General features: G+C 42.0%; 1 non-coding gene and 1 pseudogene across 1 annotated transcript; one reads left to right on the top strand and one right to left on the bottom strand.

Annotated features, from left to right (window-relative positions):
* The first annotated feature begins 272 nt into the window (after nt 1-272).
* Nucleotides 273-12,629, top strand: LOC106602168 (GTPase IMAP family member 9-like; annotated as a pseudogene).
* Nucleotides 12,630-16,111: 3,482 nt separating this feature from the next.
* Nucleotides 16,112-16,194, bottom strand: trnal-cag (transfer RNA leucine (anticodon CAG)). The gene has a single exon. It is a non-coding gene; the product is annotated as a tRNA-Leu (tRNA).
* Between the last annotated feature and the right edge of the window lie 440 nt (nt 16,195-16,634).

Here is a 16,634-nt window from a genome sequence, read left to right as displayed (position 1 = left end):
TATCACCCATCCCGTCTCTCCTATCACCCTTCCCGTCTCTCATATCACCCATCCCGTCTCTCCTATCACCCTTCCTGTCTCTCCTATCGTCCTTACCATCCCTGCCATAGGTAACCCTTCCTGAAAACAATGGCACTACACTTTGCTTAAACCTCTGCCAGTTCATGTCCTTCAAGATTAGAATGTTCCAATGTGGTTAGCCACAAAGATCACTTTCCTGATACAGGGTGCATTTAATGGACTTATTTTATCTTACTGTATGCAGGGGCATCATGCACCCCCATAATCTGAGGGACCACAAAGTATGCGAGTACGGCTGGGGGGTATTCTGGAGGGGGGCAAATATTGAGAAGCTAATGCGAGTCTCAGGCAATGATGGAAAAAAAAAACAGCGCAAATTAAGTCAATCAAAATCTTGACACAGGTCCATGTATGCAAATGACCATGAGCACAGACACACACACACACACACACACACACACACACACACACACACACCCCCCCCCCTCTTTAGGAGCTTTGTCCATTGTGTGTCGAGATTTTGATTGTATGACTTAATTGTGCTTTGTTCTTTTTAAAAACGAAATCATTAAGAAGTTTCCAAATACTTTCCCCTCACTCAATCTTCCATTATGAGTCATGACACATACATCAAACACATTCAACTGATGATAAAACACCTGAAAACCGTACAGCAGTTCAATAATAATAAAAAAAGAGCGAGAATAGACTACCTACATGTATTTATCCTAGTGTTTTTACCAAACAAATGTCAATTTAGCATTTTTCAAACACCTGAAACAGTTTTTTCTTGCAATCTACAGCCATAATCATTATGCTTAATTCTACATGTATGTCACAAATATATACTGTACATATATACACTGCTCCAAAAAATAAAGGGAACACTAAAATAACACATCCTAGATCTGAATAAATGAAATAATCTTATTAAATACTTTTTCCTTTACATAGTTGAATGTGCTGACAACACAATCACACAAAAATTATCAATGGAAATCCAATTGATCAACCCATGGAGGTCTGGATTTGGAGTCACACTCAAAATTAAAGTGGAAAACCACACTACAGGCTGATCCAACTTTGATGTAATGTCCTTAAAACAAGTCAAAATGAGGCTCAGTAGTGTGTGTGGCCTCCACGTGCCTGTATGACCTCCCTACAATGCCTGGGCATGCTCCTGATGAGGTGCGGATGGTCTCCTGAGGGATCTCCTCCCAGACCTGGACTAAAGCATCCGCCAACTCCTGGACAGTCTGTGGTGCAACGTGGCGTTGGCGGATGGAGCGAGACATGATGTCCCAGATGTGCTCAATTGGATTCAGGTCTGGGGAACGGGCGGGCCAGTCCATAGCATCAATGCCTTCCTCTTGCAGGAACTGCTGACACACTCCAGCCACATGATGTCTAGCATTGTCGTGCATTAGGAGGAACCCAGGGCCAACCGCACCAGCATATGGTCTCACAAGGGGTCTGAGGATCTCATCTCGGTACCTAATGACAGTCAGGCTACCTCTGGCGAGCACATGGAGGGCTGTGCGGCCCCCCAAAGAAATGCCACCCCACACCATGACTGACCCACCGCCAAACCGGTCATGCTGGAGGATGTTGCAGGCAGCAGAACGTTCTCCATGGCGTCTCCAGACTCTGTCACGTCTTTCACGTGCTCAGTGTGAACCTGCTTTCATCTGTGAAGAGCACAGGGCGCCAGTGGCGAATTTGCCAATCTTGGTGTTCTCTGGCAAATGCCAAACGTCCTGCACGGTGTTGGGCTGCAAGCACAACCCCCACCTGTGGACGTCGGGCCCTCATACCACCCTCATGGAGTCTGTTTCTGACCGTTTGAGCAGACACATGCACATTTGTGGCCTGCTGGAGGTCATTTTGCATGGCTCTGGCAGTGCTCCTCCTGCTCCTCCTTGCACAAAGGCGGAGGTAGCGGTCCTGCTGCTGGGTTGTTGCCCTCCTACGGCCTCCTCCACATCTCCTGATGTACTGGCCTGTCTCCTGGTAGCGCCTCCATGCTCTGGACACTACGCTGACAGACACAGCAAACCATCTTGCCACAGCTCGCATTGATGTGCCATCCTGGATGAGCTGCACTACCTGAGCCACTTGTGTGGGTTGTAGACTCCGTCTCATGCTACCACTAGAGTGAAAGCACCGCCAGCATTCAAAAGTGACCAAAACATCAGCTAGGAAGCATAGGAACTGAGAAGTGGTCTGTGGTCCCCACCTGCAGAACCACTCCTTTATTGGGGGTGTCTTGCTAATTGCCTATAATTTCCACCTGTTGTCTATTCCATTTGCACAACAGCATGTGAAATGTATTGTCAATCAGTGTTGCTTCCTAAGTGGATAGTTTGATTTCACAGAAGTGTGATTGACTTGGAGTTACATTGTGTTGTTTAAGTGTTCCCTTTATTTTTTTGAGCAGTGTATATATCATATATATTTTTAACCTCAGTTTCAACATACTCTCCTGCAACCCACCTCACCCAATGTGGTATGGATCTGCTATTTTCTATACCTTATAACCGGAACCCCCAACAGAAGCTAGCCAGCTAACTAGCTACTAGCTAATAGTCAGTTAGCCACTGCTAGCGGTCATCAGCTTACCTTAGCCTGGTCAACTCCTGCCCGTCTACACAGCGCGTTTCATCCCATAGCATACCGGACTGCTCTTTCTCCACATCTCTGGTTACCTACCGCAAGCTCTGAACATTTTCACCTGGATCATCGCAGCTAGCTAGCTGCTATCCGAGTGGCTACCCCCTAGCTAACATCTCGATCCTGAAGCAAGCACCAGTGAGCCTGGAACTAGCCTCGTGCTAGGCCCATCTCCCGGCTAGCTGAAGAGGATGGCCACTCCTTGGGCTACAATACCTATTTTGCCAATTGGCCTGGACCCCTTTTACTGCCGACACGGAGCCCCGCCGATTCCACCTCGACTGGTGTACCGACGTAATCCGCCTGAGGGGTTTCAACAGGTTCCTCCGTCGCAACGTCCCCTGAAGGCCCATCCACTAGCCTGCTAGCTGTCTAGAGCATATCGGACTGATAGCTGAAGAGAACCATGAGCCATTCTCTTGGGCTACAATACCTATTTTGCCAATTGGCCTGGACCCTTTTACTGCCTACACAGAGCCCTGCCAACCCAACCCAACACGACTGGTCTGCCGACGTAATCCGTCCGAGGGGGCTACAACAGACTTCTTCCGTCATGACATCCCCCCTAAGGCCCATCTGCTAGCCTGCTATCCCCGGCCCGCTAGCTGTCTGAATCGCCGTGTCTCCAGCTCGCCTTGCATCCCACTGGTCCCTATGATCACTTGGCTACGCATGCCTCTCTCTAATGTTAATATGTCTTTTCCATTGCTGTTTTGGTTAGTGTTTATTGTCTTATTTCACTGTAGAGACTCCAGCCCTGCTCAATATGCCTTAGCTAGCCCGTTTGTTTCACCTCCCACACATGCAGTGACCTCACCTTGTCTAATTGATGTCTCTAGAGACAAAACCTCTCTCATCGTCACTCAATGCCTAGGTTTACCTCCACTGTATTCACATCCTACCATACCCTTGTCTGTACATTATGCCTTGAATATATTATTCCACGCCCAAAAACCTGTTCCTTTTACTCTCTGCTCCGAAAGCACTAGACGAACAGTTCTTATAGCCTTTAGCCGTACCCTTATCCTACTCCTCCTCTGTTCCTCTGGTGATGTAGAGGTTAATCAAGGCCCTGCAGTGCCTAGCTCCCACTCCCATTCCCCAGGCACTCTCATTTGTTGACTTCTGTAACCGTAAAAGCCTTGGTTTCATGCATGTTAACATTAGAAGCCTCCTCCCTAAGTTTGTTTTACTCACTGCTTTAGCACACTCTGCCAACCCGAATGTCCTAGCCATGTCTGAATCCTGGCTTAGGAAGGCCACCAAAAATCCCGAATCTCCATCCCTAACTATAACATTTTCCGACAAGATAGAACTGCCAAAGGGGGCGGAGTTGCAATCTACGGCAGAGACAACCTGCAGAGCTCTGTCATACTATCCAGGTCTGTGCCCAAAGAACTCGAGCTTCTACTTCTAAAAATCTACCTTTCAAGAAACAAGTCTCTCACCATTGCCGCTTGTTATAGACCACCTTCTGCCCCCAGCTTTGCCCTGGACACCATATGTGAATTGATTGCACCCCATCTATCTTCAGAGTTCATGCTGTTAGGTGACCTAAACTGGGACATGCTTAACACTCCGGCCGCCTACAATCTAAGCTAGATGCCCTCAATCTCACACAAATGATCAATGAACCTACCAGATACAACCCCAAATCTGTAAACACGGGCACCCTCATAGATTTCATCCTGACCAACCTGCCCTCTAAATACACCTCTGCTGTCTTCAACCAGGATCTCAGTGATCACTGCTTCATTGCCTGCGTCCGTAATGGGTCTGCGGTCAAACGACCACCCCTCATCACTGTCAAACGCTTCCTAATACACTTCAGCGAGCAGGCCTTTCTAAATGACCTGGCCCGGGTATCCTGAAAGGATATTGACCTCATTCCGTCAGTAGAGGACGCCTGGTTTCTTTAAAAGTGCTTTCCTCACCGTCCAAAATAAGCATGCCCCATTCAAAAAAAATGGAACCAGGAACAGATATAGCCCTTGGTTCACTCCAGACCTGACTGCCCTTGACCAGTACAAAAACATCCTGTGGCGTACTGCATTAGCATCGAATAGCCCCCACAATATGCACCTTTTCAGAGAAGTTAGGAACCAATATACATAGGCAGTTAGGAAAACAAAGGCTAGCTTTTTCAAACAGAAATGTGCATCCTGTAGCACAAACTCCAAAAAGTTCTGGGACAGTGTAAAGTCCATGGAGAATAAGAGCACCTCCTCCCAGCTGCCCACTGCACTGAGGCTAAGAAACACTGTCACCACCGATAAATCCACGATAATTGAGAATTTCAATAAGCATTTTTCTAGGGCTGGCCATACTTTCCACCTGATTACCCCTACCCCGGTCAACAGCCCTGCACCCCCCACAGAAACTTGCCCAAACCTCCCCCATTTTTCCTTCACCCAAATCCAGATACCTGATGTTCTGAAAGCGTTGCAAAATCTGGACCCCTACAAATCAGCTGGGCTAGACAATCTGGACCCCCTCTTTCTAAAATGATCCGCCGCAATTGTTGCAAGCTCTATTACTAGCCTGTTCAAACTCTCTTTCGTATCGTCTGAGATCCCCAGAAATTGGAAAGCTGCCGCAGTCATCCCCCTCTTCAAAGGGGGTGACACTCTAGACCCAAACTGTTACAGACCTATATCTATCCTACCCTGCCGTTCTAAGGTCTTCGAAAGCCAAGTCAACAAACAGATCACCGACCATTTCGAATCCCACCGTACCTTCTCCGCTATGCAATCTAGTTTCCGAGTTGGTCATGGGTGCACCTCAGCCACGCTCAAGGTCCTAAACGATATCATAACTGCCATCGATAAAAGACAATACTGTGCAGCCGTATTCATCGACCTGGCCAAGGCTTTCGACTCTGTCAATCACCACATTCTTATCGGCAGACTCAACAGCCTTGGTTTCTCAAAAGACTGCCTCCCCTGGTTCACCAACTACTTCTCAGACAGAGTTCAGTGTGTCAAATCGCTTGTTTATCTCATGTGTAACTCTGTGTTGTTGTTTTGTCGCACTGCTTTGCTTTATCTCGGGCAGGTCGCAGTAGTCAATGAGATCTTGTTCTCAACTGGCCTACCTGGTTAACCTGTTGGGGATAGGGGGCAGTATTTGCACGGCCGGATAAAGAACGTACCCGATTTAATCTGGTTACTACTCCTGCCCAGTAACTACAATATGCATATAATTGTTTGATTTGGATAGAAAACACCCTAAAGTTTCTAAAACTGTTTGAATGGTGTCTGTGAGTATAACAGAACTCATTTGGCAGGCCAAAACCTGAGAAGATTCCAAACAGGAAGCGCTCTCTCTGACTTTCTTGGCCTTCTTGATCATCTCTAACCAAAACAGGGGATCTCTGGCATAACGTGACATTTTCTAACGCTCCCATAGGCTCTCAGAAGGCGCCAGAACGATGAATGGTGACTTTGCAGGCCATGGCTGAAAAACAGTAGCGCATTTGGATAGTGGTCGATCTGAGAACAATGAGACTGAGGCGCGTGCACGAGCCGACACCATGTTTTTATTTTTTAGTCTTTGAACGGAAACAGGGTTTCCCGGTCGGAATATTATCGCTTTTTTACGAGAAAAATCGCATAAAAATTGATTTTAAACAGCGTTTGACATGCTTCGAAGTACGGTAATGGAATATTTTGTCATTTTTTGTCACGAAACGCGTCGGGCGCGTCACCCTTCTTTACCCTTCGGATAGTGTCTTGAACGCACGAACAAAACGCCGCTATTTGGATATAACTATGGATTATTTGGAACCAAACCAACATTTGTTATTGAAGTAGAAGTCCTGGGAATGCATTCTGACGAAGAACAGCAAAGGTAATCCAATTTTTCTTATAGTAAATCTTAGTTTGGTGAGTGACACACTTGGTGGGTGTCAAAATAGCTAGCCTGTGATGGCCGGGCTATCTACTCAGAATATTGCAAAATGTGCTTTCACCGAAAAGCTATTTTAAAATCGGACATAGCGATTGCATAAAGGAGTTCTGTATCTATAATTCTTAAAATATTTGTTATGTTTTTTGTGAACGTTTATTGTGAGTAATTTAGTAAATTCACCGGAAGTGTTCGGTGGGAATGCTAGTCACATGCTAATGTAAAAAGCTGTTTTTTGATAGAAATATGAACTTGATTGAACAAAACATGCATGTATTGTTTAACATAATGTCCTAGGGGTGTCATCTGATGAAGATCATCAAAGGTTAGTGCTGCATTTAGCTGTGGTTTTGTTTTTTGTGACATTATATGCTAGCTTGAAAAATGGGTGTCTGATTATTTCTGGCTGGGTACTCTGCTGACATAATCTAATGTTTTGCTTTCGTTGTAAAGCCTTTTTGAAATCGGACAGTGTGGTTAGATTAACGAGAGTCTTGTCTTTAAAATGATGTAAAATAGTCATATGTTTGAGAAATTGAAGTAATAGCATTTCTAAGGTATTTTAATATCGCGCCACGGGATTACACTGGCTGTTGAGTAGGTGGGACGCAGCCCATAGAGGTCAAATAAAGGTGAAATAAAAAAAATAAAAAAAATATGTGGGGGTGCTTTTCTGGTGACACTGTCAGTGATTTATTAAGAATCCAAGGCACACTTAACACGCATTTGTTTTTCAACAGACAATGACCCAACACACCTCCAGGCTGTGTAAGGGCTATTTGACCTCAACCCACTTGTGAGATGGTTTGGGATGAGTTGGACCGCAGAGTGAAGGAAAAGCAGCCAACAAGTGCTCAGCATATGTGGGAACTCCTTCTAGACTGTTGGAAAAGCATTCCAGCTGAAGCTGGTTGTGAGAATGCCAAGAGTGTGCAAAGCAGTCATCAAGGCAAAGGGTTGGTACTTTGAAGAATCTAAAATCTAAAATATATTTTGATTTGTTTAACACTTTTTGGTTATTACATGATTCCATGTGTGTTATTTCATAGTTTTGATGTCTTTATTATTTATCTACAATGTAGCAAATAGTAAAAATAAAGAAAGATCTTGGAATGAGTAGGTGTGTCCAAACTTTTGACTGGTACTGTACATTTTCTAATTATAGATATTTTAGACTAAAGTCTTGTCGTAACTAAAAGTACATTATAATGCACAATCAGACAAGTGTCAACTTTCACCAGCAGGTGGTGGTACACTACAATAAATGATGGGGTCGGTGACTCAGAGAATCAACATGTTCTAGAGTGAGCTGTTCATCTCTGTTGTACTGTGTAGCTCAAGTGTTTCACCTGCAGGTTGCGCTATTTTGCATCATTGTGCCTAGGAATAAGCTTCACCAATAAATCACAGTTCAAACTTGTAGTGTCTGTTATAGTAGTTTTTACCTGTCTGTAGAATGCTAGACATTTTCAAGTAACCACCAACATATGACCCTAATCTGCAATTGGCCTAAAAGGTATTCACATGACATGAAGCAATATAGGCCTATTTCAGCACAAGATGGACAGAGGAACATCAGTCCGTCCAGAGTATCAACTTGGTTATAGGCGTAAACAAAATTTGGAGGTGTGATCAGTTTGTTGTCAGAAACTCTATTCTGAATATTGCCTTAGTTCAATCCTTGGTCCCAGATACACTATATATACACAACAGTATGCGGACACCCCTTCAAATTAGTGTATTCGGCTATTTCAGCCAGACCCGTTGCTGACAGGTGTATAAAATCGAACACACAGCCATGCAATCTCCATAGACAAACATTGGCATTAGAATGGCCTTACTGAAGTGCTCAGTGATTTTCACTTTCGTCAAATTTCTGCCCTGCTAATGCTGCCCCGTTCCACTGTAAGTGTTGTTATTGTGAAGTGGAAACGTTTAGGAGCAACAACAGCTCAACCACGAAGTGGTACACCACACAAGCTCACAGAAGGGGACCGCCGAGTGCTGAAGCACGTAGAGAGTAAAAAATAGTCTGTCCTATTTATTATTCATCAATTTACCACTAAACTATTTTGTTGAAATATCTCCAAAATGTGTGATGACACAGAGGACATTTTTTTGTTGAGCAAGAGCAGGGAAAATAATTTGGTGATATTTTGTGGTCTTTATTTGAATTACAGGGGGTGGGGAAAGTACCCCAGGGGGCTAGTTACCCCCAAGTACCCTACAACTAAGAATAAGCCCCACATTGCTATAAAACTTCAGCTACTGTACATCTCCACTTGTAGACATATGACTCCAGATACCCAACTCAACAGGCAGGCAAAGGTAAGGACGTCTATAACGTTACTATTATAAGACACAAGCCTGAACAAAATTCTTGTTGCATGTGTTGATATTACAAATGGGTGTTCTTTCCAAATTGACATTCAAAAAGGATGACAAAGTTTAATATCTGTGAAACTTTTGGAAAGACTGCATATGCAATTTTTTTATACGCTCTATGTAATACGTTTATTGTAATGAGAGTAACTAATGAATACAAACAGTACCAGTAAAAAAGTTTGGACACACCTACTCATTCAAGCGTTTTTCTTAATTTTTTACTATTTTCTACATTGTGGAGTAATAGTGAAGACATCAAAACTATGAAATAACACATGGAATAATGTAGTTACCAAAAACATGTTAAACAAATCAAAATATATTTTATATTTGAGATTCTTATAAGTAAGCACCCTTTGCCTTGATGACAGCTTTGCATACTCTTGGCATTCTCTCAACCAGCTTCATGAGGTAGTCACCTGGAATGCATTTAAATTAACAAGTGTGCATTGTTAAAAGTTAATTTGTGCAATTTCTTTCCTTCTTAATGCGTTTGAGTCAAGTTGTGTTGTGACAAGGTAGGTGTGGTATACAGAAGATAGCCCTATTTGGTAAAAGACCAAGTCCATATTATGTCAAGAACAGCTCAAATAAGCAAACAGAAACGAAAGTCCGCCATTACTTTAAGACATGACGGTCAGTCAATCCGGAAAATTTCAAGAACTTTGAAAGTTTCTTCAAGTGCAGTCGCAAAAGCCATCAAGCGCTATGATGAAACTGGCTCTCATGAGGACCGCCACAGGAATGGAAGACCCAGAGTTACCTCTGCTGCAGAGGATAAGTTCATTAGAGTTACCAGCCTCAGAAATTGCAGCCCAAGGCTGGTTTGCGCTTGGTGGGACTATCATTTGATTCCAAATATGTTATTTCATTGTTTTGATGTCTTCACTATTATTCTACAATGTAGAAAGTAGTAAAAATAAAGAAGCACAGTACAGTGAGTAGAGTACAATACAGCAGTACAATGCAGTAGGCCAATACAGTACAGTAAAATGTAGAGTACAGCATATTGTACGGAACGATAGAATTGTACTCTACTGCACTGTACTGTACTCTGCCCTACTCGGCTCTTCTGTACTGCACTGTAATTTACTTTACTTTACTATGGCCTACTTTACTCTCCTGTGTTGTGCTGTGATGTCCAAACTTGTGAAACATGAGAATGACATTCATGTCCATAATTATGCATTTCTGTGTAGTACAGATCAGGGACCAATTATGTAATTCTGTTACTGGGTGTAAATCAACTTCACTTACTGAAGTTTAACAACCCAAATAGATTTTTTTTCAAACTCATAGTGTCATGTCATAGCTGACACCATATTCTTTCTGCAGACATTTTTGAAACATAATCCGGAGCAGATATTTAAGTATTTAGAAAATGTTGGCATAAAAACCTGAGGCAGATTTTGAGGTAATTCCGTTACCAAAGTTTCTATCTGCATAGTTCTTCCACTAAACATGTTTTTGTACATTTTTCAGTGGAAATTGTTTAAAGTAGCCCTTGTTCAGCGAGTTATGTGGTTTGTTAAAATTTGATTTCAATGGTTTTTATTTGGCATACATTTTCTAAGTGAAAAAAACTGAGTCAAAGCGTAGTTCTGTTAACGTGGAATTGCCCCTCTGGAAATGACTTTTTCTCTTCCCATGAAACTGTGAGGTTGTATTGTAACCTGTAAATGAATGGAAGCCTGACAAAGCCAAATTCTAGCGCATTCCAAGCTTCTCGTAGATGGTGTTGATTCAAATCTGGTAGTTTTTCCCCATACTAAAAGCGAACCCACGGCTTTATGGTTGGATTATCCTTGGTAAGATAGAAGAGCAGACAAGCAAGGAGGACAATGATGTCTGTATCCAGTTTCCAAGAAAGTCAGAGAACTTACATGGAAGTTGGTTCTCTCCCCAACATTCTTTCAGATGCCTTTTCCTTGCTTCTCTCTCGTTTAGTTTTTTTTTGTTGACATTTTCTCTCTATGTGTCCCACACAATATCGATTATATTAGACTTTTTCAACTGGTGCTCTACCCAAGGCAGTAAGACACTGCTGCCATATTTGCCTAATGTGGAAACTTAGTGGGTAGGCAAGGAATGGACAATGACAGCTCTGTCAATGGTGTTTCCTTTATTTAGGCAGTTACCTGTAGATAGTGTCATTGTTAATTTGCTTAGAGTTTGTATTTTTTAGACCAATAATGTAAGTCTAAGAAGCAATGTGAGACTGAAAATGTAGCATTAGTAGCTGTTCTATACGATGCCCAAACAGAAAGAACATCAACATCACACTTCTCTCTACAGTAACAACATTTCCCTCTTATCCAACAGAGACCCGGATTGCTCTGGTTGGGAACACTAGACCTGGTAATAGCTTGACAGTATTCCAAAACCTAAACATGACTGGTGATTACTTAGTCTTCATTTCACTGTACAATAATGACTGTTCTACCTTTTTTTATTCGATTTTTGTTACGGGTTACCACAATTATCAATCCAGTCAAGGAATGGGCTAAATTACAGCGTAATATGTGTGCTTGTCAGAACACTACTGTTAATCTCCATACTTCTTATATTTCTCCACTTCCCAGTTTTGTCGGTGCAACAACCATAAGTCTGATATGCCTAGTTGTGTCTTTGAAAATAAATAAATGTGATGAAGCATTTACATGTAAGCTATGTCCTCTGCAGTGTTGATTGGTTGCTGAATACAACTGACTTGTGGTGTTTTAATTCCACCCTGTTCATGGGCCTCCCAAACAGTATACAGTAACAACTTTTCCTTGTTATCCAAGAGAGAACCGGATTGTGCTGGTAGGGAAGACTGGAGCTGGGAAGAGTGCAGCAGGAAACACCATCCTGGGGAAGAAAGTGTTCAAATTACATTCACATTCCAACTCTGTGACTAACGACTGTGATAAGGAAAGAGAGATGGTGTGTGGGCAAAGTGTGGCTGTTATTGACACCCTAGGGTTGTTTGACACAAAGTTTACACAGGAGGAAGCAATAGAAAATATCACAATGTGCATCAACCTCTCTTCTCCTGGTCCCCATGTGTTCCTGGTTGTGATCAAGCTGGGAAGATTCACTAAAGAAGAGCAGAAAACAGTGCAAATGATTCAGAAACTCTTCGGTGCCGAAGCATCAAAATATACCATTGTTCTCTTCACACATGGAGACCTTCTTGAGGACGTAACAATTGAAGAATTTGTGTCTGGAAACGCAAATCTAGTAAGCTTAGTTGACCAATGCAAGGGGGGATATCACGTCTTCAACAACAAAGATAAGAATCTCTCCCAGGTCACTGAGCTGCTTGAGAAGATAAACAACATGGTGAAGATGAATGGAGGAAGCTACTACACCACTGAGATGTTCCAGGAGGCTGAGAGAGCGATTGAAGAGGAGAAGAACAGAATCCTCGGCGAGAACAAAGAGAAGAGAAACAGAGAGGAGGAGAAACTGAAGAAAAAATTTGAAGGAAAGAGAAAGCAAGAAAGGAGCTGAGAGAAAAACATGAAAGAGAGGCTCGAGAGAAAGCTGAAAGAAACACAGCTGGGCGTTATCTTGCTGTTGTAGGTTCAGCTGCTGCAAGTGGAGCTACTATTGGAGCTGCTATTGGAGGACCAGTTGGTGCAGCAGTGGGTGCATTACCATGATACAGTTTATTAAAGCTGGTAATTCCCAAATGATGATACTTACAGTAACAACACTAATCAGAAGTGCCTTGCATGTAGAAGAAGGGTCCCTGTTCAAAAACAACCCCTAACTAGCCCCTTCCTGTAGGCCAGGGGAAGGCAACCCTGTTCCTGGAGTGTCTCAGGTCCAGCGGGATTTTGTTCTAGGCACCATACCAGCTAATTGATCAGTTCAGTGATTGCCTAAATTCAACACACCTGGTCTTCCATGAAAAACATGAAGTACCTGCGGCATTCCCCTAAGCTAAATATGATATGACGGTCTACAGCACACGCACAGGTAGAACAATGAGCTAGACGGTTCACCAGATGTATAAATCTAAAGCATCCATTTGGCATTTTCACTCACCACCAAATACTGTATGTTGATGAGAAGAAGCCCAGTGTCCGGCAGTGGGAGAAGATGGAGCGAGATCGATTTTGGTCGATTTCTGCTCATTTTCTCATCGATGAAACATTCGATCTCAATGCAGTTCTCTGTTCCCAAAACTAAAATCTCTTACGAACAGAGTACACAAAGTTTTGTAGACCGCCCTTTGCCAAAGTTTCAAAAAATTGCATTGTTTAGAAGGAGTGCAAGGGCGAATTGAGTTATTGCACATACACACTTCACAGTAGGAGTTCCCTAGAGGAATATGTATATATTTGGCTAAAATGCTTGCTTGCTAGCCTAAATTCCTTTCATGGGCAACGATGCGCCAGGCCTGCTAGTTAACATTAGCCTACTACATCTAGCTACATATTGAACTTCAATCCCCTCAGGCCAGGGGGACAATATATGAATTTATGGTTGGATCAGAATCGCTGTTATAATCATTGTCCAGTATGGAGAATTAAGTAAAATCACAAGTCCAAATCCCTATTTCCATCCATTGCTATTTTAAGAAATTGACAATTTTAGCTAGCTAGCCACTGGAGGTCAAAGATACAAAGAGATGCAATCTTTTTTTTAATGTAAATTCTGTTTTGCTTGTGATGTGATTGATGTGAAGCCAAATCCAAACTGGCTTCCTTTGACATTTTTTTTTGTGTGCCAGAGCCAATCACAGTTGAGCTCACTCAGTTTAGCTCAATGATGATTGGTTATCATTTATTTATTTATTTTTAATCAGGGGAGGCCAAATGCTCGCTGGCTTCCCTTGCATGCAATGCTACGGGTGGCAACAATGTCATACTCTTTTTGTCAAGATAGCATCCGATAGCCGGGCTACACATACTGAGAAAGATGGCCTTTGTTTCGCTCGCTCTGATGCTTTCTCCGGTGAGATACATTCAGCCTCTTGAAAATTGAAGGAAAAGTATGAAAAACAGAGAGACGAAGGATAAATCATTCTATGTTTTTTGGGGGGGAAGCCTGGCTTCCCTTGGCATCCATGAATACACACCGATGGTAGAATCTAAACTGTGGGCAAAGTTACCATCACTTTTAATTTCATTTATCAATTGAACTAGCTATGTATGTGTACATGCAATGTAAAATGTGTATGCATGGCTTCAAATCATCATAATAGCCCAGATAATTTTATTTAAATAGGCAAGTCAGTTAAGAACAAATACTTCCTTTACAATGATGGCCTTCCCCAGCCAAACCCTCCCCTAACCCGGATGATGCTGAGCCAATTGTGCACCGCCCTATGGGAGTCCCGATCACAGCCGGGTTGTGATACAGCCTGGGATCAAATCAGGGTCTGTAGTGACACCTCTAGCACTGAGATACAGTGCCTTAGACTGTTGCACCACTCGGGAGAAGACACTCTTAGTCTGAAGAATCACAATCCATTTCCTGACACTACGAAAATTCTAAAAACAGCCCTCACAATGACCAAAGATTCCCCTAAATAGCCCTCATTGCTGCGTTCAACATTCTATTTCCCTTTCACGTAGCAGAATGCTGACTGCAGTGATCAGGCTGGTTCCACCAGGCTACTCACAATTTGTAAAGTTTGGAATGTTGCAGCTTGGGCAATTGCAGACATTGAGCTCAGTGCTGACATAATATTTTGACATAACCACACCTGTCACCAATGAATTGAAGTATGTTTTAAAATATTAGCAAAACTCTAACAGCACTATTTTCAAAAAACAAAAAGTAAAAACTATGCATTGCAGAACTATGCAGAATATATAAGAAAACAACATGTACCAGATACACATTTGGACTTGCAAATAATAAAGAAGTAGGCTAGGCAGGTTACTTAGAGTTTGCTGTTCAATTCTAGGTTTTGGAGTGTAGATCTGTCAGGTACTTAATGAGAGTCTGTCCAGAGAACACCTACCTCAGTTGCCTTTATACTGTCAGGCTATGTGGTGTCTGTCACAAACTCAGCCCCAGGCACAACCAATGATATACAGTATATAAACCCTGGATTGCTGATGCTGCATTTCAATAGTCTATTGAGAGGCTTTGAAGCCACCGGTCGGTCATATTGGCACTCCCCAGTAGGAGCAGTGCTCCATAGGAATGAATGGAATTCTACAGTATTTCACTTAAAGGTACACTATGCAGAAATCTCTCTGCCATATCCTGGTTGCTAAAATTCTAATAGTTTGCCTAATATAAGTTTGTGACAAAACAAGCGAGTATAGTGTAGAGTCATTGTACCATCGAAACCGCTGTGAAATATATTTTCAGCTGTTTGAAGCTGGTGAACAAAACCTAAAGTTAAAGATGCAAAAACGAAAGTTAAGAATTGGAAGAATAGAAATAGAGCACATAGAATAGATCTACAGCTTCTTAGACTTGATTTCAATGACAATGACAGATCTATAACTTATATTATATTCTATCTGAATTTGGTGGGGTCACCCAAAAAGTGACCTATTGCAGCTTTAAATGTTTCAAGGACAAAATTACATGTATTTAAGTATTGTTTTGTTGTAGTGGGGATAGTAACATTAGTAATATAAAAAATATATACTTGAAAAAAAAAAAATATATATATCTTAATTTTTTATTTGTATGTTTACCTCACATAATATAATTGTAAAGTATGCATTTAGGTGTCTGTAATAGAATACATGTGGCAAAAACAAATGTAGACATTAATAAAAGCATTTCTATAGCTTCCAAAATATGTTTTACAAATTGTGGGGGAGTGCCAAGATGGAGGCACGGTGGCTTCAACACAGCGCCCCCTATTTTTCATCTAGTGTATTTATAAATGATTGCCACAACCCCATGCTTGACTATTCTCTTTGCATTTATACATGTTGCAAAATCAGTGCAGTGGTTAGTTTACCAGACCATAGAGTGTATTGCAGTGACTCATTCACAGTCATAGACTGTTTTCAATGTAAGGAAAAAAATATCTTAAATAAGTAAAATGGTTGAACTGTACCTTTAGGTTCAAAGTGTCTTAACACTGAACAACATTTTCTGACATACATTTCTTGTTGAATATAAAAATGTTACAAAGAAAAAAGCATCTACGTTACAAAAACAATGTCAGAAGTGGGATTCGAACCCACGCCTCCAGGGGAGACTGCGACCTGAACGCAGCGCCTTAGACCGCTCGGCCATCCTGACATACAAAATCAACTCAAAATACAAGTAGATGAACGTGACCATCCACTCGAGGTGATTTTACCATGAGTCTTTTAGACAATACTGAAATTATAATACATTGTAAAAATGAAGAACTTTATCCGCGCTTTTACGCTACCATTGCATAAAGCCACGCCAAACGTGTGCTATTCATTATGTTTTACAAAGACATGCCTTCATAATAGCGAACCTCGCGTTGGTTTGCTTTCATTTAGATATCCGGTAAATAGCCTACTTTTTTAGCTATCTATCTCTGACTTTATAATACATGTTTCTTGCTGTCTTGCGGCTATAAAGGAGTAGCAGTCTGTTAGGCTATAGTTTTGGCAACACTAACCCTTACTCGACTTTGGTTTTGGAAGTTTATTACGTCGTAATGTGAGAAAATGGCAGTCAGACAGATTCAGTAAGTACACAAGCTT

The sequence above is a fragment of the Salmo salar genome, chromosome 04, assembly GCF_965601325.2.
Source record: "Salmo salar chromosome 04, fSalSal1, whole genome shotgun sequence".
Classification (NCBI taxonomy): domain Eukaryota; kingdom Metazoa; phylum Chordata; class Actinopteri; order Salmoniformes; family Salmonidae; genus Salmo; species Salmo salar.
This window is presented reverse-complemented; position numbering and strand designations above follow the sequence as displayed.